Raw genomic sequence first — 22744 nt, 5'->3', positions numbered from 1 at the left:
GGCTCAGAGAGTTTAGGTAACTGGCCTAAATTCCTAAGGCTAGCAAGTCATGCAGCAGACTGAGATATGGAACAGTCCTGCTAGCCTGGCCCCAGGGCCCATGGATTGCTCATAAGGAGAGGGAAAACTGGAGCTAGAATACCGGCATCCTGACAAAGAAGTCAGAGTTCTTCACTCTGGCCACAGTGACCTAAGTACATACTCAGTGGTTTCCTCCCTCTCCCCTTGCCCACATCACACACTCACCTACCCCTCCCACCCAGGCTAAGAGCACAGCCTGCCCCAGATTTCATCTGGATCTACATTAAATCTGAAGAGATCAAGGATTTTCTAGTAATCCAACCCTTCCACCAAAGAGACAGGTTTAGTTTATGATAGGTTTTTTCCTAGAAGGTTTTTTCTTTTCTCTCTCTTTCTCTCTCTCTCAGTGAACAGGACTGGTCTTCCTTTGAATGTCAATAGAAAGACAGTTTTGTTTATTAATGGTCAATAATGGTTTTAATGACCAACTGTATTTTTATTAAGTAAAATGGATTCAAAAAAAAAAACCAAAAAAACCCACAAAAACCTCACAATGCCCCTAGCCTTAAAACTGTTCCTACTGTCTGTGCTGTATTGCCATCACTTTAAAAATTCACAGAACAAAATTTAATCTTCTTGTAGGACTGCATAATTCCAGAAATAAATCTTTCAAAAACATACGTTTATGGATGTAGGACTAATTCTAAAATAGGTATCAACCAGGACTGCCTTTTTCTGCATTACTCCAGATACCTGAAATATATGCATCAAGACCATCTATGCACAGAAATGGGGCCACTGCTAGGGGCAGTGTTATTCTTAGAGTTACAGAAATTGGAGCTATTCACAAAATATGCTGTCTGATTCTTAATGAAAATAGCCTAATAGAAATAAATATTCATGTATGAATCATCACAAAAATCATGATAGGATCAAGTGACAACGACCTTTGGAAATTAGTAAAAAAAACCAAAAAACCATAAAAATAGGAAGCAGAATAGAAAGGTATAGCTGGGGCATGCCTGCTCCATCCCATACTCTATTTTGAACTGCTATGTGCCTTATAATTTAATAGTGTGGTAAGTATAAATCTACATAGCAATTGCAGTGATGAAGTGCCCAACAAAATTCAGAAGTCCCTGTATTTATTTCTCCATGGAGAACCCATTAGCAAAGACCATTAATAATAAATACTTCTAATCCTTACAAATAAGGTTTGGTTCATTTTAAACCAATAACTTATTCTTCCTGCCCCAAGTTTTTTGTTCTTCAAAGTCTCCCCCACCCCCGACACAGACATACACATTTATTGAGGTATAACTGTGAAACAAAAATTGTACTCATTTAAGAGGCAAATGTGAGGTTAACCCAAGTCTTTCATCTTGAGAAGCAGGAGAATGGCCAACATGATTTCTCCAGTCTCTTCCCAGTTTAATATTCCCCATCCTGGTAAAAATAATATCCCCTGGTTTCTGTATAAATGGGGAGTCCAACTATGCTATGTGCAAAAAGAAATCTCACTATAACTATGGTGAATTTTTTAGAAGCAGAGTATGTCTTGCGAGATGCTTATTGCCTTCCCTGTTTGTTTCTGAAAAGCCAGGTTCGGGTTGCTTAAAAAAGGCACATCAACCCTGTCCGGCTGCAAACACTACTTGAGAACTACTCTGCTGTAGACAAAGATGGGGGCATACTTTTGATTTTCATAAATTCCTGCTTTTGTACTCCCAGAGTTTATCTGTTCTTTAAAAATATGCTTAAAAGCAGAAAAAGGAAGGTATTCTTTCTAGGATGCGTGTGAGTCAAAGTATCCACAAGGACAGTAAGCAACAGGTTTTAGGAATACAGAAAAAAAAAAATGAGCTCAGGAAACTTAGATACTACCATGAAGAGTAAATGTGAATCCTTGTTGAAGTTCAAAATAATGACTTGGATTTCAAGAGTTTCTTTTTCTCTCTTACAAAAGGAAACATAACCTTTTTATTGATTATTTGAACACGCCCCCCACCCCCGCCCCACAATCACAATCTATTCAATCACCCAGGAGTCTTTTCACTGGATGCTAGAGTGTGGTGTAATACATTATACATCTTCTCAGGCTATAATTTTGGTATTTAATGAAACCAAACAGATTGCCTTAGAGTTGCTATGGGAACATTTATCAGATGGAAAGGGGTTGGCAGTAAGCGATCTGCTGCCAGATGGGAAAGAATTCATTAGCTCTAGGAGACTGGCACTCTGAAGAATCATTTAAATATAGACATTAAGGGAAAACGTTCAGTTGACGATTTGGTTACACAATCCTAAAATCTCTTAACACATAAAGGTGAGAGCTGTGCCTCTCCTGCAAGGCTCAGTAAAGGATTCTGAACAAATTCAACTACAGCTGCAAAATTTCTCAAGAATCGAGGGAAAGGGACAGATGGAGTTGGTTTGTAAGAGAAAATTCATTTGCTCCCGAGTGAACAGGGAAGCCAGTGTCTCCACTGGCACACCATAATAGGGGTTGCTCTGAAGCAGGCGGGCTGATATCTTTTTTTTCCCCCCCAGGCAGAAATCCGTAAATGACTTGGCTATGCATGCATTCTGTAGGAAAATTCTACCTTTCCTATCCACAGTCCTTAAAAAAAAAAAAAAAAGTGAAATATATCAATTAGCTAAACTGATATCAGTAATCTATTCCTTCGATGGTATGTAGAAAATAAATGGGACCCCCTCCTCCGCTTGAAAATTGAGTCTAGTCAATCAATCCACCCAAACATAGAGCATTCGCAGGCACACACACAGGCACACAACTATACATACAGTCCATGATATCTTGTCCCTGGGGTTACAATTTCTCACCAGTAAATCTGACTCTTCCTCTCTCTTTGAAAACATTCACTTCACCTCCTCCTTTGGCAAACGGGCACGCCTTTGACAGACTTTTTGTCAGTCAGCACTCGTTACCACCTCCCCCCGCCCCCCCGTATTCTCTCCCTGTTTTTCGGGGGCTGGAAGTCTAAGCACCACACTTCTCATATTCCCCAGCTCTTCTGTTTCTCTGGAGAAGGCTTAGATTCTGCCACTAAGATGTACTCGCGTAACGTGCGAAAGTGAAGGAAAGTGGAAGAACTCCTGGCCCGGCACCTGACATGACCACTGGCGGTGGGCTTCGCTAAATGCTTTTCAGTGATTGACAATTCCACATTCCACTACCAGTCACTAGCTGAGGGGCGGTGGAGCTGTTATAGCTTCGCCAGGCTTTTCCCTGGCGATTTGTGGATGGCAGCAATCGTTTCCTGGACACGTGTTCACAGTCTGCAGTGCAATGAACAGCCGGGCAACAAAATCAAAGCCTCTGATATTCTACCCCCTCCCAACAATTCTGTAGGTACTTAGTTCATTACATTAAATTCTTTTTCAGTTTGAAATATCTAATAGTTGCACTTCCTGCCCTGAACCCTTCTCCTAAGAAAAATGAGTGATTTAGATCTATCCAACGGTGGGATATACTGTAGTTCAAAAGTTAGGGTTGCGGGGTTTTTGGAGAGACCTCACAAAAGCATGTCACGGGCGCACGTGGGGTCTCTGAGCTTGTTTGGTGAAGGCTTTCAAGAGGACACACTATGCTCTCATCCTCTCTTACTCCTACCTTTTCTATAAGGATTAAATGACCTTCTGGGAGAGGTGCGTCTATTCTTATGCTCCGTCTCCTTCTCTCCCCTTGCATTTGTGAGAGGCCTGGGCCCCGTGGTGGAAGCCCAGCAGCAGCCACCAGGATACATGCTGCAGTGTTTTCCATTCTCCTCTCTTCCTTTTTCTGCTTTGTCTCTGGGTAAGTACACGATAACTTAAAGATTCTGGTTGAATTCAGGAGCAGAAACAGGGAAAGCAGATCTTGCATTGTTTTTAAGTCTACTTAGGGGATCAGCAAAGAATTCTCCATCGGGCTCAGCCTAGCACTTCAGGTGCCATATTAGGATTCAGCTAAAGACTTTGCTAGTAGCTACTTATCATAATAAATAGATTTCTCTCAGGGCTCCTGAGTGGCTCAGTCGGTTTAGCGTCTGACTCTTAATTTCAGCTCAGGTCATGATCCCACAGTTTGTGAGTTCGAGCCCCATGTCAGGCTCTGTGCTGAGAGCATGGAACCTGCTAGGGATTCTCTTGCTCCCTCTCTCTCTGTTCCTCCCCTCCTCGTACTCTCTTCTCTCTCAAAATAAATAAACTTAAATAAATAAATAAATAAATAAATAGATTTCTCTCATGTTCTCAGGTAAGAGTTGATAGATGACTCACTTATGGTATTTGCCATTTGACGTCTAGGCCATCATTCTCTCTGCCTAGAAATATCTACTGAAACTCATGTTGACACAGCTGGGACAAAATAGTGATTAAAAAGTGGTTCTTTTTATACTTAATATGTTCTATAATTTAATTTAAATTCAGGGTTAAAGAATACTCCAGTTTCCATTTTACCAAAACAAACATTAAATAAGAGCAAAGTAACTTAGGATTTTTTTTTTCATGGTAACAAATGCCTAAGACATTATAGGAAGAATAAGTAATCAAGTCTACTATTCCCCAGCTTTGTTCTCCCCGTGGAAGTCATGCTTGCCTCTCTGCTACAGCATGAACACTCGGCCACATTTATGCCCTTATAGCCATGGTCTAGCTGTTCGCTCTAGGAAGAGCCTTCCTTCCACAGATCTCCTGGGCCACCTCCTCAGCCACGGCAAGTCTGCTCAAATCCCAGCTTCTCAATGGAGCCTACTCTGACCACTCTACTTTAATGCCACCAACTCTCCCCCCTGGTGAGAGTCCACTCTGCTCTTTCTACTTCCGTGCTGCTTATCACTTTCTAATTTGCTCACCTATCCTTTATTGCATATTATTGTTTACATTTTGTCTCCTACTGATAAGACAGGAAGGGACCTGGAGTGGTTTAGCTATCCTATTCCTTATTCCACATTTCTCTTTGCAGAAGGGCAAAATCTTTCCATAAACACCTCAGATTTTGGACTCAACAACATGAAATAATGCCATTCGTTAATATAGACTAAGTAATTCTTCACTCTACAAACAGTAAAGTACCTGCAATAGCAGTTTGGTATCTACACAATCTTCCAAGCAGCTACCGAAACCCGAACCCAAAATCAACCCTTTAATGTGCTTCACGCAAGTCATTATCCTTTCATCCAGTCAGCTGTAATCCTCAACTTTTTAAAATCGAATACCAAACCCTTCATTCCTTTTGCTTTACCCCAAAATAAGAAGAAAAATCCTCGAACATCTGAAACCTCTTCCATCTCTGATGTCTGTTCTAGGCTATCAAAATATTATAAAACTTTTATGTGTACATCAACAAAGTGTATCTAATCTCGAGATCACCAGCCATAAACAAGCACATAGCAGTCCTTTATGAGCCAGCGGGCATTTCAAAATTAAAATAAAAGGAATTTACCAAGCAACATTACTGAGATATACTCAAATTGGCATTAGCTTTAGTGGTAGTGACAGACATAGACACATAAAAATTTCTACAAAACAACAACAACAAAATGATTTTAATGTTAAATAAGACTCACCTCACCTGGTTAATTAAGAGAAAGGCAGATGGACGGTATAATGATGGAATGAGCCATGGTAGAAGACTGCAGACTTGCTAAATTAGTTAAGTAAAATTTCAAGACACAGGGGGTGCTGAGGATACAAGTGGGTAGAAGCTGGAACACATCCTCCATTTAGTAGATTAAAAAAAAAAAAACGAACTTCAATTTGCATGCACGTTCTGACTCAGATGTATTTTAGGAGGAGGCATACTCAACGACCATTTGGACAACTCAACAAACTCCTAGCCGAAGAAGTTCTTCTCACCACAGGTAATCAAACACCAACATATTTTCTTCCAGATCAGTCGAGTTTCAGCAGTTAGATTTTCCTTTCACCTTAACCAATTGTCACCTCAGCTTTTCTGAACTAGGCCATCCAATGGTGTCTCCTAACCCATTTTCATGCCAAAACAATATGAAATTGCCCTGTTAGAGCAGTACAGTGCATTGTTCCCTGAACCCAACAAAGTAGATTTCCATCATGCAAATCAGTCTCAACACAGACATTCCGTGTTTATTTATCTTAGCCAATTCCTTTTGCTTCCTAAGGCTATTTTCTCCTGAACACTCTTCCTCCTCCAGAGAAGAGCTAAAAAAGAAAAGAAAAGAACATTTCCTGAATTCAGTTTCTCATTGCCTAAGTCATATTTGCAAGTGCCATGCTATGTGGCGAGCCATGTGTCACGCCCTGCCACTATGAGTCCCCACTGGGCAGTTTATTTCTGTGGAGACTATCTTCTGTTATTTTGGATTTTCATACGGGCTGTTCATTTTTATTAAGTCAATCATCTGGAAGTACCCAGCCCATCATTTAAAAGATGGATTGAAAAAAAAAAAAAAGATGGATAAAAAAGATCTTCCCTCTAAGGATTCTTAACCAACATTAATAATATGAACACATTTATTGACTGCTATTTACATTTTGTATTTCCTTAGGCTACATTAAGATGTTTAAGCCAAGGCACTATGTCTTATTCGCCTTGTACTGTTGACGCTAATAAGACCTAGATTATTAGAGAACAATAAGGCAATTTTAAAAACTGAAATAATAACGCATGCCAGGCTTTCACTTTTTCCTGCCTCTCCTTTTTAATTATAATCGCAATTGAACATTTTAACCTGAATTCAGGAGAAAATGAGGTGAGAAATGAATTGCCTTAAGTCAAATTCCAAAATTCTATGCTTTCAACTAAATCGTTATTTGAGGTCTCATTAATTGAAGGAAGGGGGATAATTACTAAAGTGCAATTACTAAAGGAAAAAATCACTTGTTAGGCTCTATGGGTGGCTGCTATTATGATGGCCCGAGGAGCTACAGCCTTTACTGGACAATAGAAATAATGATTCTTGTCATTACTGTAGTGGCTCTTAGTTAAGGTAACTTAAGAACCAGCTGCTTCTGGATGTACATGAAGCAGCACGTTTTTGGGGGATAAATCTCAGCCACATGGTTACAAGACAAACAGTTTTGTTCAGCTAGACAGCTGTAGTATAAAGCATCTAAAAAGGGCTTAGCAAATATGTAAATCATTATTAGCTGAGTGAACAAGTATTTATCAAGTGCCAAATATATTCCAGATACTGTTCTGGAAACTGAGAGTAAAGCGATGGAAAAAATAAATATTACTGCTTTCTATGAGCCTACATTCTAGCGAGAAAGACATAATAGATTTTAAAAAACTGAGCCACAAAGTGCTCCATTGGATGATAAGTGCAATAGAAGAAAATAGGAGTGCAGGACAGCAAGTATCTGAGGAGCAGTGAGGGTGGGGGAAGAGGACCACTCCTTTCTATAATGTGGTGAGGGAAATCCTTGCTGAGAAGGTGACTTTTGAGCAACCACATGGAGGTGAGGACTGTGCAGATACATGGGTGACCAGCTTTCCAGCAAGTACAGAGCATGTGTGAGGAACAGAAAGGAGGCCAGTGTGGCTGAGGTTAAGGAAGGAGGGTGAAGGCAGCAGGAGTGTAATTAAAGAGAAATATGAGCAGAAGCGGGGGACAACTCAGAGTCTTAAAGATGAAGGCAAGCGCTTGTCCTCTTTTGCAGTGGGGAGAGAAGACACTTGAGGGACTGAGATGAGTATAATCCTACCTGTGATTTACCAGGGTCACACCGCCTGCTAGGTTGACAATGTGTGGCAAGAGAGAAGCTGGGGAACACTTACATACAGGCTACTACAATAGCCCAGGCAAGGAAGCCGAGGCAGAGGGGATAAGATGTGTGCAGATTCCGAACATGCTTTAAAGCCGCAGCCATAAGGATTTTCAGAGAGAATCCACACAGGATGTGAAAGAAAGAAAGATGTCAAGAGAACAGTGGCTGCGTACTGTGAGGAAGGACAGTAAAAAGAGCAGATTTAAGAGGGAAGGTCAGCAGTATGGTTCTGGACAGGTTTAGATTTGAGATGCCTCTTACAGGCAAATGGAGGTAAGCAAGCGCTGAGAAACGGGAGACTGAACTTTCCCAGAGGAAAGGACTGGGCTGGAGACGCAGACATTTATGAAGCATGAGACTGAGGATGGTTTTGAAAGCAAGAGAATGGATGAGATGTTCAAAGAGAGTGCATGTGGATAGAGGAGAGAGGCAGTCCAAGGACTAAACCCTGGGACACTCTAAGAGAAGGAAGGGCCACTAAGGAGACAAAGAAAAAGTGGCCAAGAGCTAAGGGAAAAACAGGAGTGTATGGAATCCTGAAAACCAAATGAAGAAGGTATTGGGAGAAAAGACTGTGTCAACTTGCCAAGAAGTCCAGTAAGAAAAGGACTAACATTTGGATGATGGCAAAAAAAAAAAAAAAAGAAAAAGTTCAAGTACTGTAAAACTGAATCCTATCTGTAAAACCAGAGATACCACTCTTTGGAAATTGATTTTTAGGAGTTATGCCTTTCTAACTGCATGTCTAGCAAGTAACATGTGTAATACTATATTAGATATTGACACCAAGGCTTTTGTGTTTGCTACATCTGCTTATACAGATACAATGATCCGTCTGCCAAATCTAACACGTGAACATGATAAAGGAATGATGAACCCTAGGAACTAATTCTTGATCATTTTATCTCCCCCTTTACACCTATTTGCTGAGTGATCGATAATATGCAGTAAATGAAACAATGATGAAACTACTCTGTAGACTTTAATAAGAACAGCAAACAGGAAATTGAGATACTGACTTTTCCACAAGGATAACTAATTACAACAAGGAGCTACAGATAAGCTTGCCAAGCAATTATATCCAGACACAAGAGTCAACAGCCTAGCTTGCCTACTCACTGAAGACGAAATGGAGTGTCGAGTCTGGTAATTGCGTGTAAGCAACTTAGGAAACTGAATATTTCACCTAAATCCTAATAGAGTTGCTGGGTGAAATTCATCATTCGTACTTTCTACAGGGATTTGGCACAGTGCCTAGAGAACGTGTTCAATAAGCAGTATAGAGGGGAATGAACGGTGTTGTGTGCCCAGAGCTGCTACACAGGACCCTGGGGGTTGTTGCCCTCTGCTACTGCAGAGGGCGCTGTTCACGAGGCTCCTCTGTCATGAGGTGCATACCTGCCCACCACGTGTGGCAGCTCTGGGAGCATCAATCAGCCTCTGACTTTTACACGAAAGTTGAAAAGCAATCTTGGTAACGGCACACACATGCTAAATATCCTTTGAGATCAATATAAACTGAAAACAGGTTTACAAAGATGTGTCTTGCAAGAAGAGACAATTACCAAATGCCTACATATGGATTTGATGATTTTTTTTTTACCTTGCTATACGTGAATAGCACATGTTTTCAGCACTTGATTATAAACTGCTAAAAAGCAGGGATCGATCATGCCAATGCTATCTATACACCAGAAGCAGTAAATGCCTTTTTTTAAACACTGCCTCTCATATGTGATGACTTTGCAACAATAAAACAATCCATAACAAGCACCTTTAAGAAGTGCTGATTCAGAAACCATTTAAAGCCATGTTTACAAGTCATGCTGGTGATTTTTATCCTCTTAAATCTGGGGAGTCACTGTTGATTCTGAAGAGAAAAAGACTGTTCATTTTACAGTGAGTGCCATGTGGCATGTTTTAAATTGAGGCAGTATATTACAAGGCAAGCCCAAATTGTTTGGCTCATTTCCCCTATTTCTATAATTTTCCTTGTAAAATCCAGAATTTATTTTCTATCATTTTCTTATCTGCATCCTCCTCCTCAAGGCCCAGTTAAGAGCCATTACACAGGATACCACAGATACTTGAAATTACCCACAGACAACAATTTAAGATGTCGGGATTACCAACTGAAATCACGAAAGAATGGTGACCTTAAAACAAATCATACAAAATCTCAGTTATTTAAAGCCTCAGGACATTATTTTCCCCTTGATTATATAAAGCTACAAAGAAAAGTGGAAAAAAGATCCTCCTGCTTCTTATTGAAAATCACCCATGGAGATCAAAAGCCAGAACCCACTGCAAAGTCCCTGAGATGCCCAGCTTTAATCCCCCTGCCCCTCCGGGCTGTGATTCTTCCCGAGAGCTGTCAAGCCTCAGTTAACCACATAACAAACACAGAACGTCATCCAGAACTTAAAAACAAAAGCTGTAAATATTTTCTATGTCAATTCAAGTAATCAAATAGAAGCTAGCTAATTGGGAGGGAGCTAAGACCTGAGAAAGAGCACCCAGGGGTGAGGTGCAAGGCGGGAGAAAAATGAGACTTTTAGACTTGCCAAAAATGTCCGCCATGCTCAGATCAACGTCACACCCAGGATCCGTTCTCTGTCTCTGCACGTTTCTTAGGTAGATCTATACCAGGACTTTACTCAGAAAATTATGTAATAATCAACATATGTGTTATTTACCCTCACTAGAAAATCCTGGCCCAGCCTGTACTTCATCCTTGTTATCTCTTCCAAAACAGCTAAAGGCTTTAAAACGTATTCAATTCATTTCCACTCCTGTTTATTGAGCATGTACTATATACCAATACATCAGCACATCAGTGACACTGACAGAAATCCCTGTTCCCCAGCGGCTCGCATTCTAAGCTAGTCAAACGTATTTGGGCAATTGCCACCTCATGTTGGTGTTTTGAAAAAGTAGTAAAAATTAAATGCCATTTGGAAAAAGAATCAACCAGAGTCTCCAGGATTTCTTACATATTTATCTGTTTTGCTTACTGATCACATTTTTCAATACTCACGCCAGGACAGGTACACAAAGACAAGTCCTTGGGGGGCTGTCAGGAGTTGACGCTTGAGCACTGCCATGTGTGTAATCTTCTTTCTGAGTCATTTTTTAAATGATCAGTGTTTACCTGGGGGTGTGAATCAGGGTCACCGGTGAAGCTTTTGAAGCGCAGAGCTCTATCCAGACTTCCCGAATAAGAATATCCTACAACAGGGCTGGATGCATGTATTCTTTGAAGCCTTACAGTTGGTTCTGATGCCAACTACGGCACAATGCTTTTAATAAACTCATAGAAGGTTAACAGCAGAGGTGAACTCAATGGGTAAAAGAGAATTTCCTGAAAAGTTCTAGTACATGATAATAGCAGTATAATAATGATAGCTTAATCTCCTTCCCCACTTGTTTGTCTTGCACTCTCCTACATTTTTTCCTGATAGCCCTCATTCAGCCCTTATGACGACCATTACTATTTCTCTTCTGCAGGAAATGGCAACACGGGGACGCTGAGTAACTTGGGTAAGCCCCAAAGTTCGGTTAACAGCAGGGCTGGGTTCTGAACCCTGGCATGATGACACTCAAGTCTCTGTGCTCAGTTGCCACTTTGTAGAGGAATTTATTCTAACCATCCATCTATTTACTAATTCATTTGGTAAATGAATTAGCTACAGGTGTACGAGAGACAGACATGTCTCTATTTTTCCTCTGGAATACTTAACACAAATATAAACAATTGTATAATTTGTGTAATACCCATCTCTGCTAGGATGTAAGGATCACATGGAAATAGACGTGTCTCACTTAGGTGAGACATATTTATGTCCAGTGCCTAATGCATGGCAGCACTTGGTAAATATTTGCTGACCAAATGACTGACTGCATGAATGAGTGACAGTTTGTGGAATGCAGATGTGCATTTTCCACTGGAGGAGTCATACTTGTAAACAGACTTAACCCAGAATGTTAATAATACTCTACCCAACTATCAATAGAGAGCAGTAGGAGACGGAAAGAGAGAGACTGAAACTCACCACATCCAGAAGACCACTTGATTCTCACAATAAGCCCAGGGGATGGGCAGCACAGGTTTTATCAACTGTATTTGGAAGGCAAAAAGACTCAACAGGAGTATGCCTAGGAATTCATGCCATATTCCTGAGGCTTGAGCTGTGGAATCAGAGACCTGTGTTCAAATCCTGTTTCTGACACTTCTTTTTTTTTAATGTTTATTTTATTTGTTTTGAGAGAGAAAGAGAAAACATGAGTTGGGGATGGACAGAGACAGAGGGAGAGAGAGAATCCCAAGCAGGATCCTGCTGTCAGCGCAGAGCCTGACATGGGACTTGATCCCACAAACTGTGAGATCATGACCACTGCCAAAATCAAGAGTCAGATGCTTAACCGACTGACCCACGCAGGTGCCCTCCCCATTTAGGACACTTCTATTGGTGGCTTTAGGCAAGCTTGCTTAACATCATTGAGCTTCAGTTCTGTCATTTATAAAGAGAGCTATACTTCGATCTTGTCTTTTATTCACAGACATATCCCAAGCACTTACAATAGTTTCTGCTATGGAATCAGCACTGAATTTATTGCTAAATTGCAGTGCCATTAAAGGTCTTAAATATGAAAACATTATTAGAGTGCCTAGTGTTGTGACTAACACACTATTAGTCACAGTTCCCCTGTGACCAAATATCCCTAAAATGTCATTCCCACTTTTCCTTCCCTTTAAAATCTTGAAAGGGACTGTCTCCCTTCCCCATTTCAGATTCTTTCTAAGCCATGTGAACTCTTCTACAGTAACTCTTCAGAGGCTTAGACCTACTTCCATGAAATCACCTAGTTCGCTAATGCAAAGTTGGGGGGGGGGCAGATTTAATTTTTAAATCAGGACAGATGCTGACTTAACCAGGAGTTCATTTACGTTCTCATTCCCACAAGACATATTAAACATACGTCTCTAAGTTCTCCTTCTTCGTAAAAACTGTCGCATTGCTTTAATACATTTCATAATGATCTTATAAAATAAAAGGTTTACGAAATTGCTGCACTGCTTTATCATCACCATTCAGATGAATAAAATCAATTCGCCACATAGCCACACATTAGATTCCTTTGTGCTGAGGCATCGTTACCTGGATGTGTAAAATCAGCATCCCCAGATCTGTGATAATCCATAGACACACTGAACTCTAAACATCCACCTCTCCCTCTCAGCCTCCTGTCTACTGCCACATTTTCCCCCTTAGTATAGGAGACCAGGGCAACAACATGGGAGATGTTGAGGTTGGATCCTGGGCCCTAACAATGGCTTTTCGTGATTAATGAAACAGAACTTTTCTTTGTTGGGTGTTACTTCATTCATTCATTCATTCATTCATCCCTCCATCCATCCATTCATTCATTCATTTGTTGTGGGGGTCAGGTGGAGTGATGGTAGGTGTTATGTGAAAATGTCCTATAAAAAAAAGAGGGGCGCCTGGGTGGCGCAGTCGGTTAAGCGTCCGACTTCAGCCAGGTCACGATCTCGCGGTCCGTGAGTTCGAGCCCCGCGTCAGGCTCTGGGCTGATGGCTCAGAGCCTGGAGCCTGTTTCCGATTCTGTGTCTCCCTCTCTCTCTGCCCCTCCCCCGTTCATGCTCTGTCTCTCTCTGTCCCAAAAATAAATAAACGTTGGAAAAAAAAAAATTAAAAAAAAAAAAAGAAAAGAAAAGAAAAAGAAAAATGTCTTATAGGCCCAGCTACATTGCTATGAGTAATACATGGATGTGTGGTGGGCAGAGTGTTTATTTAGCCTGTGGTGGGAGGGAGAAGGCAGTGCTCGGATGTACAGGATTTTTGAAACCTGATGTGCTAAGGGAAAAAATCCAAATTTTAGTGGGCATATTTTTTGCAACAGTAAAATGAAACACTAAGTGATTTCCACAGTTATATACAGCTTCAACATTTTACATTTTTATCAACAGCTGAAAAACAACATTGTTATATTTACCCCACACACTTACTCTTAAACACCAGGAAAGGCAGCGATGTCAGAATGTATAGAGATAAAGATCCAGGGAGATACTAATATAGATGCAGATATAGTTATAGAAATACAGATGAAGAAGATAACCCTCTACGAACATAAGTTTTAAAGAACCATTCGAAGAGGCTTTTCATCCAATTTACTTTAACTTAACTGAGCTTAATTTTAATTTTTTAATCAAAGCAATTTCAGATTTAATAGCTAGCTAACTGAATATAAGAATATTGACAATGACCGTATCAATGCTAAGAATAGGTAACACTTACTGATCGGATAGCATTACAAAAACCCATTGAGGTATACGCCATTACCATCATTCCTACTTTACAGGAAGAAAATCTTATCTGTAAGATATGGTACAGAGACTTTTAAGCCGTGTCAGTGACAGAATGGGCAGATCCGGAATTTGAACCTAGATCAATCCAAACCCAAAGTCCCAGCTGTTAAACACATCACATTCCAAATAATTATAAATAACTGTAACAATAACTTTGTAGGGTAAAAAGTGGAATGAAGTATGGAAATCAAGCTTACGTAGGAGTTCAGGCAGCTGATTTCTACTTCCAGTCCATCCGCTAACCAGCTGAATGTCCGTGTAATGAAGCAAACCTCTCTGAACCTCAGTTTCTTCCAGGGTCAAAGGAGAAAGTTAGCTGAGCTGACATTTCTCAGCTCTGTTTCTGTATGATCTTTGGTCACAGGGAAGGGAGGCATCATCTTTTTTGTTAGGCAGGGCCTTTCTGTTTGTATTTGAAGGTTTGCATAGTAGTTCGTTCAAAAAGACTTGGGTGGTTAGCAAATAGTCTGGAAATCACTAAATTCAACAATCTCTAAGTTTTTAAGCGTTTTTGATATTTTATGGTTCTATTAAATACTTACGTTTTTATCAATAAGATTGGCTTCTTCCATATTCCTTGTTTAATATTAGCTCTTTTAAAACATGAACCTGGAAGACTTCTTTTCAAGAAAGGGAAGCAACCAGATTATCTGGTGGATTAACCTTTTCCATTAAGATTTCACAAAATTAAAAGTCACCAGAGACTAAAGTTTTTTAAGCAAGAAACGTAAATATCCTTTGGTATCTATGTATTCTTGAGAGTTGGCTTAAACTTTTTCTAAAGCATTTTCTGGAATTAAGTACAGCCTATCTTTCCAACAACACGTGAAAACCGGAAGTATTATAAGAATGACTTCTAGGTCTAGAGGAACATAAAGTCTGTGTGCTCAAATCTAAATATGAGATTAGACATAATTTGAAAGTCTGTAAGGGAAGCCGATGGGTGCCAGCTAGTGTGTACTTCTTGATCTAAAATAACATAAACAGACACGCATTCTTGGTCCGGGGAAGATGAGACCCTCAGCCTGCCAAGAAGAATACCGAGGTGGGAGCCGGGGAGGGCACATGGTCAGCAGTCATATTACAATAGCCAGCAATCACACAGCACTTACCATGTGGCAGACAGTGCTTTAAGAGCTTTACAGATACTAATTCACTTAATCCCCACAACAATCCTGTGAGCTCCACACTGAAGCACCTAGTGTAAGTAACCTGACCGGTCACAGGGCTGAGAGGTGACAGGGCTGAGAGGTGAAAGGGCTGGGATTTGAATCAGGCATCCGGTGGCCCGCCTGCCTGCCTGCAAAAGGGATGTACTTGTGAAATGGGAGTGGAGGGCTAGGGTGAGATTTAAAGCCCTGGAAAGTATTGGGAGACATGAAAAAGATCTAAGAAATCCATAATGATGGGGAAAAAAGGAGATGGGGATGCCCTGGTAGCGAAGATGAAAACATAGCCTGAAGACAGGAAATAAACTCTGAGGAGAAGCTGGACCGAGGCTCCCCTGGTTTTGGAAGCTGTACAAATCAGCAGGGGCCTACAGAGGATGAAAGCCTTCCTTCTGAGAAATAAAGGGAGCCCTTGAGGTGATGGCTAAAATTGGGATTCGGGAGCCCATCTGTGGCAAACTCCTGCGAAAACCGTAATAACCAATTTTCAGTGAATAAAAGAAGTGGTGTCCAGATAATTCCTGCACCTTGCTGTCTGGCTCATTTTCTCAATGAGAAAACTGACACGCAGCGGTTGAGGCGACTTGCTCCAAGGTTACTCCAGCTGATTACTGACAAGTCCGCCATTCTTCCCACCACACTCCTTGAGTTGTTTTTGTCCCTAATGTTCTTTCCAGATTTAGTTCTTTCTTTATGATTCTATTTGAGTATTTGCTAAAGAAGTCTCTAAGGAGCCCAAAGGGAGTTAAAGCTGTCTATGACACACACACATTGAGTACTTTGTAATTCTGCAGCTGTACACAATATTAAAAGATGCATATGCTGGATCTGCCCTGAATGCTGGATGGCAAAAACGAAACTGGGAAGTAATGGTCTTCGGTGTATGAAACGCCTTCTATTTTCTATCTTCAGACTGAGAGAGACGGCCAGGAAGGAACCTCGGCAAGGAGAGGGGCAGAGTGTTGTTCGCTCTTAGGCACAGATATAATGAACAAGGTTGATTCTACCACACAGTGAAGAAAGTTTGGGAAACTGAAACATTCTATTTTATTCCACTTTCCACAGGAAATAGAGAAAGGAGACCTGTGGTAGTCTCCCATTAGCATTATGTGGCCTCCACAAAACCGAACTTTCTCAAATCTAAAGACATTTAAAGGTAATTATGGGGGAAGATGAGGGAAACATTTCCAGCCGTTAAACAAGGATAGTAATGGAATGGACAAACATCACGCCTCGCAGGTCATTACCTGTATCCTGCTGCCAGCTATGATGTAAGAAGCAGAAGAAAACTCCAGGTCAAGGACAAAACGAGAAGGACATTAAGGGCTTACTCTAGTTAAGGGTTAGTAGGGAAAAGTGAGTTAATGTGTGATCTACAGGCTAGGTTAGAGTAGAAAAACTCAAATTGAACACTGAAGAACAGCTGTTAAAACACTCTATAATTAAGGTTTTTTTAATCTTTATTTTTGAGAGAGACAGAGACAGAGCATGAGCAGGGGAGGGGCAGAGAGAGAGGGAGACACAGAATCCGAAGCAGGCTCCAGGCTCTGAGCTGTCAGCACAGAGCCCGACGTGGGGCTCAAACTTGTGAACCATGAGATCATGACCTGAGTCAAAGTCAGACCTTAACTGACTGAGCCACCCAGGCACCCCATAAACACTTTCAATGTATATAAACATACATTAAATTCTAATAAAGGCAAAAGACACTAAACCGCAAAGGTAACGTTGACATGATCCAGAAGAAAAACCATCACTGTTCTACACACTGTTGTTCAGAAACAAACAGGTGACAGAACAAAGAAGGGCAGTGGGACATTGAAGAGGAACCGGGATTCTGGGCTTGACTCACACTAACCAGCAGTGAGTGACCTTGGCAGACTAGTGCCCTTCAGTTTCCTGATCTGTGAGGCTGGTAGCTGAAGTTCTCTCTCAATCTCTTCCAAAAACAAAATTAAGATGACTACTCACAGCAGGAAAATAATCACAGGAACAAAAATGCAAGTATGTTTTCAAAGTCAAGGATTTAATAATAGGGATGGTTATGGCCAGCAATCAGATATATGAGCAGGAGCTTCCTTTCTTGTAGAGCTGGGGTGCATCACCCTCTTGGCACATAGATATGTTCGCAAACTCAGAAGCTCTCCAAACCCCATAATTTAGACATTTTTATGGAGGTTTCATCACACAGGCATGATAGATTATTAGCTCAATCTCTTGTCTCACTCCCCTTCTAGAAGATGGAGAGTGAGCTGAAAGTTCCAAGCTTCCAATCATGGCTTGCTCTTTCTGGTGACTGGTCCCTACCCTGAATCCCTCCAGGAGCCCACTTAGAGTTGCCTCATTAGAACAAAAGATGCCCCCATCACCCAGGAAACTCCAAAGTATTTAGTGGTGCTGTGTGAGATGCTCCTATAACCCATGACTCAGGAAGTCACATGGGTTTTAGGAGCTCTGTGTCAGAAACTGGGGGTGGGAACCAAATATATATATCTCATTATGTCATAGTGATATATCAGAATAGATCACTTAAAATTCATAAATCCTTTCCCTTTTCACAATGCTTTTTTTATATAGTTACCATAAAACCATTCCAATTAAAAAGCAGCCGATATTCTTATTGTTTATATTAGAGAAATATAAAAAAGAATATACTTAAAGAAGAAAAAGTACTTTGGTGAAACAGCCCTTCTATATTTTAAAATAAAAAGAAACACAACATGGGGAAGGGCAGGGAGGCTTTAGCTATAATAACACAGATTATTTTGTTCATGACAGAAGTCATTCTGGATATTGGAGAACTCACAAAAATAAAACCAGTCGTTCTGAAACGTTCAGGAAACCATCATATGGTGGAAAGTGAAATCACACAATAACAAAAGTGGAGGTTATCTGCTGCTTTGACACAGAGATGTTTTGAAAGGGTGGCAAGAGGAAACCCTGATAAGGTTAATGAAGTATCTGATCAAGATAGTCACTTTGAAGTTATGCAATATGTATGTACTTTGAGTAAGAAACACACTCACAGAATCAACACTAAAAAGGGCCTTGAGATCACTGCGAATAATCTTCTCATGAATTGCAGGAAGAAACCATTGTCAGAACTGGCACCATCTCCCTGGATTCCTGATTCACGCTCTGCACTCTTTCTCACAGCTTTTAGACAATAGTTTTCACCAGTATCATCATTTTTATCTTCCTTTTCCTGCTACTCTCAGAAAAGGGTATTCTTTTAGTATAGTAATGACAAGAAGATGCTAAACAAAACAACTACCCTTCTACTTGGAAGTAAAACACACGTCATGTAACCCCTATGTGAATCAGATGAAAAGTGGAATTCGGAGGATAAGAAAGCACACCAAAAGACCCAACGACATAAGGCGAGTTTATATAAATCCTGAGTTGGATTTTTGAATTTTCCATCATAAATTCTTTTAATGAATTCTGATTTGCACCAAAAGGACAAATATGAAGTAAGCGCTGAATAAATCAGCAAATGTTTGATGTTTCTTACCAAAAATAACCGTTACATTTAGCAGACAATTAACACACTCCCTACAATCATGACTACCATTGTTCAGCGTAGGCTGCTACATACGGAGAAATACAATTTTTCTTTTCTTACTAAATATAAGCATCGTTATCTATCCACGTACAGAAGGTTTGGGGGACGAGCGCATATGCATCGGTGTTAATGGTAATAAATGATAATTATCATTCACTGAGTTCCTATTACAAGTCAGGTGTTGTGTGAGGAACTTTTCATACATGGCCTCAAGTCTCACAGGACTGTAAGGTAGAAATCATTTCAACCATTTGCAAGATGAGTAAAAGGAGAGAGAGATGTTAGGTAATGTGTCAGCAGCAGGATTAAAACATGTCTGTTTCATTCTCAGGCCAATGATCTGTCCGCTAGGAGGCAGAGTCTTATCCTGACAGCATTCCCATTACATACAGAATGTAGATGCTACTTGAAAAAACCTAGAACACAAGGACAAACACATCCGTGCTCCATTTCAGTTTTACTTCTACGCAAATTCTATTTTGTGCCAGTAGGATGGTGAATATTCCACAGCCTTAGCGTTAGGTCTTAAACAGAAAATCAAAATATGCCCAGAAAGGAACCTAATGTGTGTTTTAAAAATTTGTTTAAAATTATGATCCTTAATGACTCATAAAATAATTTATTCCCACCAGACACATACAGTCACACTGTCTCCGAGTGACCTCTACCGGCTGGACTGTTGGTACCCTGCTCCCTTTTCAGTGGGCAAATCTGACTCTTCCTGATTCCTTTGATCAATCATAATGCTTTCTCTGCCATAACTCTTCTTCTCTTTCCCTCCATTATTTTAACTGGACAATCACCCATCATGAGTCAACGCCCAAACCCATTCCAGTCTATCTTGGCAAGGGTCATGTCTGTTTCCATCATAATTTTACAACTAGCTCCTTTCTTGAAATGAGCATTTCTCATTACACTCACCCAGCCATCACTAAATGCAAGATAAGGCTCCCGAGCTGCTACCCGTCCCTCCGACATCCCTCATATCAACGGAAACGTCTCCATTAGCCTTCCTGGCCTAATTCCTCGGACTCAACCCAACTAAACATGAACGATCTCTGACAAATCTCGTCCTCGCCCTCAAAATTTGCATTCTTTAGGCACCCTCAGCTAAGAGATAATTACTTCTACGACTCTTGGCTAACTCCTGATGATTCTTACTTGGTCTGTGGAACCCAAGCCTGTTGGCTGCCACCAGCCAACTGGACGGGATCTTGCTAACCTGCCAATTTCCCAGTCTCTTCATCAGACTCCAATCCTCCACAATTTTCTTCCTTTCTTGAACTATCTCTAAAATAATCACCCACTCCAGTTCACTTCTTTCTCACTGTAGAAACTGAAAAAGTGCCCAACACATCACAGGCTCCCTTGTAGGTAATCTCAGTTCTTGGGGAAGGGTTTAAAAAAAAAATATCTGTAGAATTGGACCCAAGTTCCATCCATAACCTCATTACTTTTTGGGAAAGGTTTGTCATCTTTTGGATACCACTCCAAAGAATCTATTGCTTGGCTGAAGAAGTTTGATTCAATAATAGACTCATCTATTCATTGCTGAAAAAATTCACCTTGTTCCTGGACAATATCACTACTGACCTTGAATCTATGACTTGACACTTATAAGAAACTCAATACACTCTTCTCTATGATTACATCACTCCGGACACAGAGGGAACTGACTACTGCACTTTTGTCCCCCAGTCCAACTCATGTCTTTGTCATAACTAGGAAGGTTCAAGAGGTGAACGAAGAAATTTTTTGCATTACCGCCACAGTGCTGACACCACTAAGGAAAGATGACAGATTCTAGGACTTCTGGTGGATCTATGAGGGCCTATGAAGTTGGGTATATAGATTGATTCGGCCTCTAATTTCTATCTCTCTGCTTATCTTCCTAGGTATTTCTCTTACCAAATGTCTCTGGGTTGTAAAGTAGAGCAATTGTCACCACATCTCAACAGATGATTCAGCTGGTCCTTAATGAACAAAAGGTGACCAAATGAAAAATGGACTTCTGTTGTTCAGAGACAAAAAGAATGCATCCGCTTTCCTCGAATTAGAGGAGGGACTGACAAAGACTCTCTGATCAAACTTTAGACAGGCTCCTCTGAGCCCTCTTCTCATCCAGGCCTCATCCTTTGGACCCTATCTTTAGCTTGCCAGTCCAGTGGTAGCAAGAATCCCCTTATCCTTGATAGCTGATCACCATGGCCTGCCTTCAGCAAGAATCTGCCTACCCTTGATATCTCCTGTTAGTAATTTTCCATCCACAGACCTCCTTGCCTTGCTCTTTGGTCATCAATTCCCACTTGTCCTTGTATTCTCAGCTGAGTTCAGGTCTCTACCAGTCTCTTTTCCTCTCTGCAATAGATTAGGAACAAAATCCGTTTTTTACCACTAAACTGATGCCTGGCTCTGGTTCTCTTTGATGCATACTGTGGTCATAAGGAATATTAATAGACGTTATAAATTGAGATAATGCACGCATTATCATAACAAATATTAATGAATGCCCACCATGAGGCAGTCACTATGTGATGTGGTAAGGATAAAATAGTAGGCAAAGGCTGACAAAGGGTTGGCCCTCCTGAAATTGATAGTCTAGTGAGGAAGACAAACCTTAATACAATGATCACACAAATAACATAATATCATTAGGATAAATATTTTGAAGCAAAAGTGTACTGTACTTATATGGGTTAGTCAGGGAAGGATTCCCTGAAGACTAATAAAGTGACATTTTAGCTGAAATCTGATTATTTAAGATTATTGGATATGTGTATAGGGGTGAGGGATATTCCAGAAAGAAGGAACAGCAAGCACGTGCCAAGTCTCTTATTGAAAGGGAAGATGGCACATTCAAGGGCCTGAAAGGAGCTGAACTGAAAGAATGCCAGTGTAGATAAGTCATAGAAAATAAAGCGATAATGAGGGAAACAGGTATAGGATGAGAATGAAGATGTTTATAGACAGTGGAACATTCAAGATTTTCTAACCCATCTTAGGATTTGCAACTTGAAGCTAGGGACAATTAGACACCTTGTTATGTATGTATTTAGCACAGGGTTTGTATCAGGGTAAATGCCCAATAAATAGAAACTTTAAAAATATATGAATCATCTTAATGTGTCAATGTATGGTATTTGTCTAATGAGTAACATACATTGCCTTACACAATAGACAAATACCATTTATCAGTGATTTTTGGCCCTAGGGTGGCCAGTAGAAGAAAAAAAAAATCACTGGAAATGGTCAAATTGATCTGATTTAAATATCAGAAAGCAACTTTACAGTTACACATTATATAGGAAATGTAAAAAAAAAAAAAAAATCTAGATAATGTACCCTTTTTTGGTAGTTCCATGAACTGTTATTTAAAAATTCAATCACCCAAATTTGAAATGAAAATATGTTTCAGTCAGAATGATACTCAGCTGTCAAAAATGGAGAATTATCACTTGACATGGGGTGGCTGAACAAGGCCCACCCTCCCACATTTGAATTATTTTCAATTTTAAAAGACATCTTAATAGCTCATACTTCAGGTGTTATTTAAAAATTTTGGAGGCGCCTGGGTGGCTCAGTCAGTTAAGTGTCGGACTTTGGCTCAGGTCATGATCTCACGGTTCATGGGTTTGAGCCCCGTGTCAGGCTCTGTGCTGACAGCTCCGAGCCTCTAACCTACTTTGGATTCTGTGTCTCCCTTTCTCTCTGCCCCTACCCCGCTCGTGTTCTGTCTGTCTGTCTGTCTCTCTCTCTCAAAAATAAATAAACGTTAAAAAATAATTTAAAACAATTTTTTCATTCCCTCTTTTTTTTTTTAATAAAGTTTATTTATTTTTGTAGTGATCT

General features: G+C 40.4%; 1 protein-coding gene across 5 annotated transcripts in view; it reads right to left on the bottom strand.

Moving 5' to 3' along the window:
- PPP3CA (protein phosphatase 3 catalytic subunit alpha) overlaps nt 1–22744 on the bottom strand; it is a 324510-nt gene that overhangs the window by 127678 nt on the left and 174088 nt on the right. The window contains exon 1 of one of the 5 annotated variants that reach the window (XM_053217101.1): nt 5592–7219. The exons of the other annotated variants lie outside the window; for them this stretch is intronic. The gene's annotated coding sequence lies outside the window, so the exon portion shown is untranslated. Of the gene's footprint in view, nt 1–5591; nt 7220–22744 lie in introns of those variants that run through there. 5 annotated transcript variants of the gene reach the window in all.

This window comes from Acinonyx jubatus, chromosome B1 (assembly GCF_027475565.1).
Source record: "Acinonyx jubatus isolate Ajub_Pintada_27869175 chromosome B1, VMU_Ajub_asm_v1.0, whole genome shotgun sequence".
Lineage (NCBI taxonomy): Eukaryota > Metazoa > Chordata > Mammalia > Carnivora > Felidae > Acinonyx > Acinonyx jubatus.
Note: the sequence above shows the minus strand (reverse complement) of the source record. Positions and strands in the feature narration are given on the sequence as shown.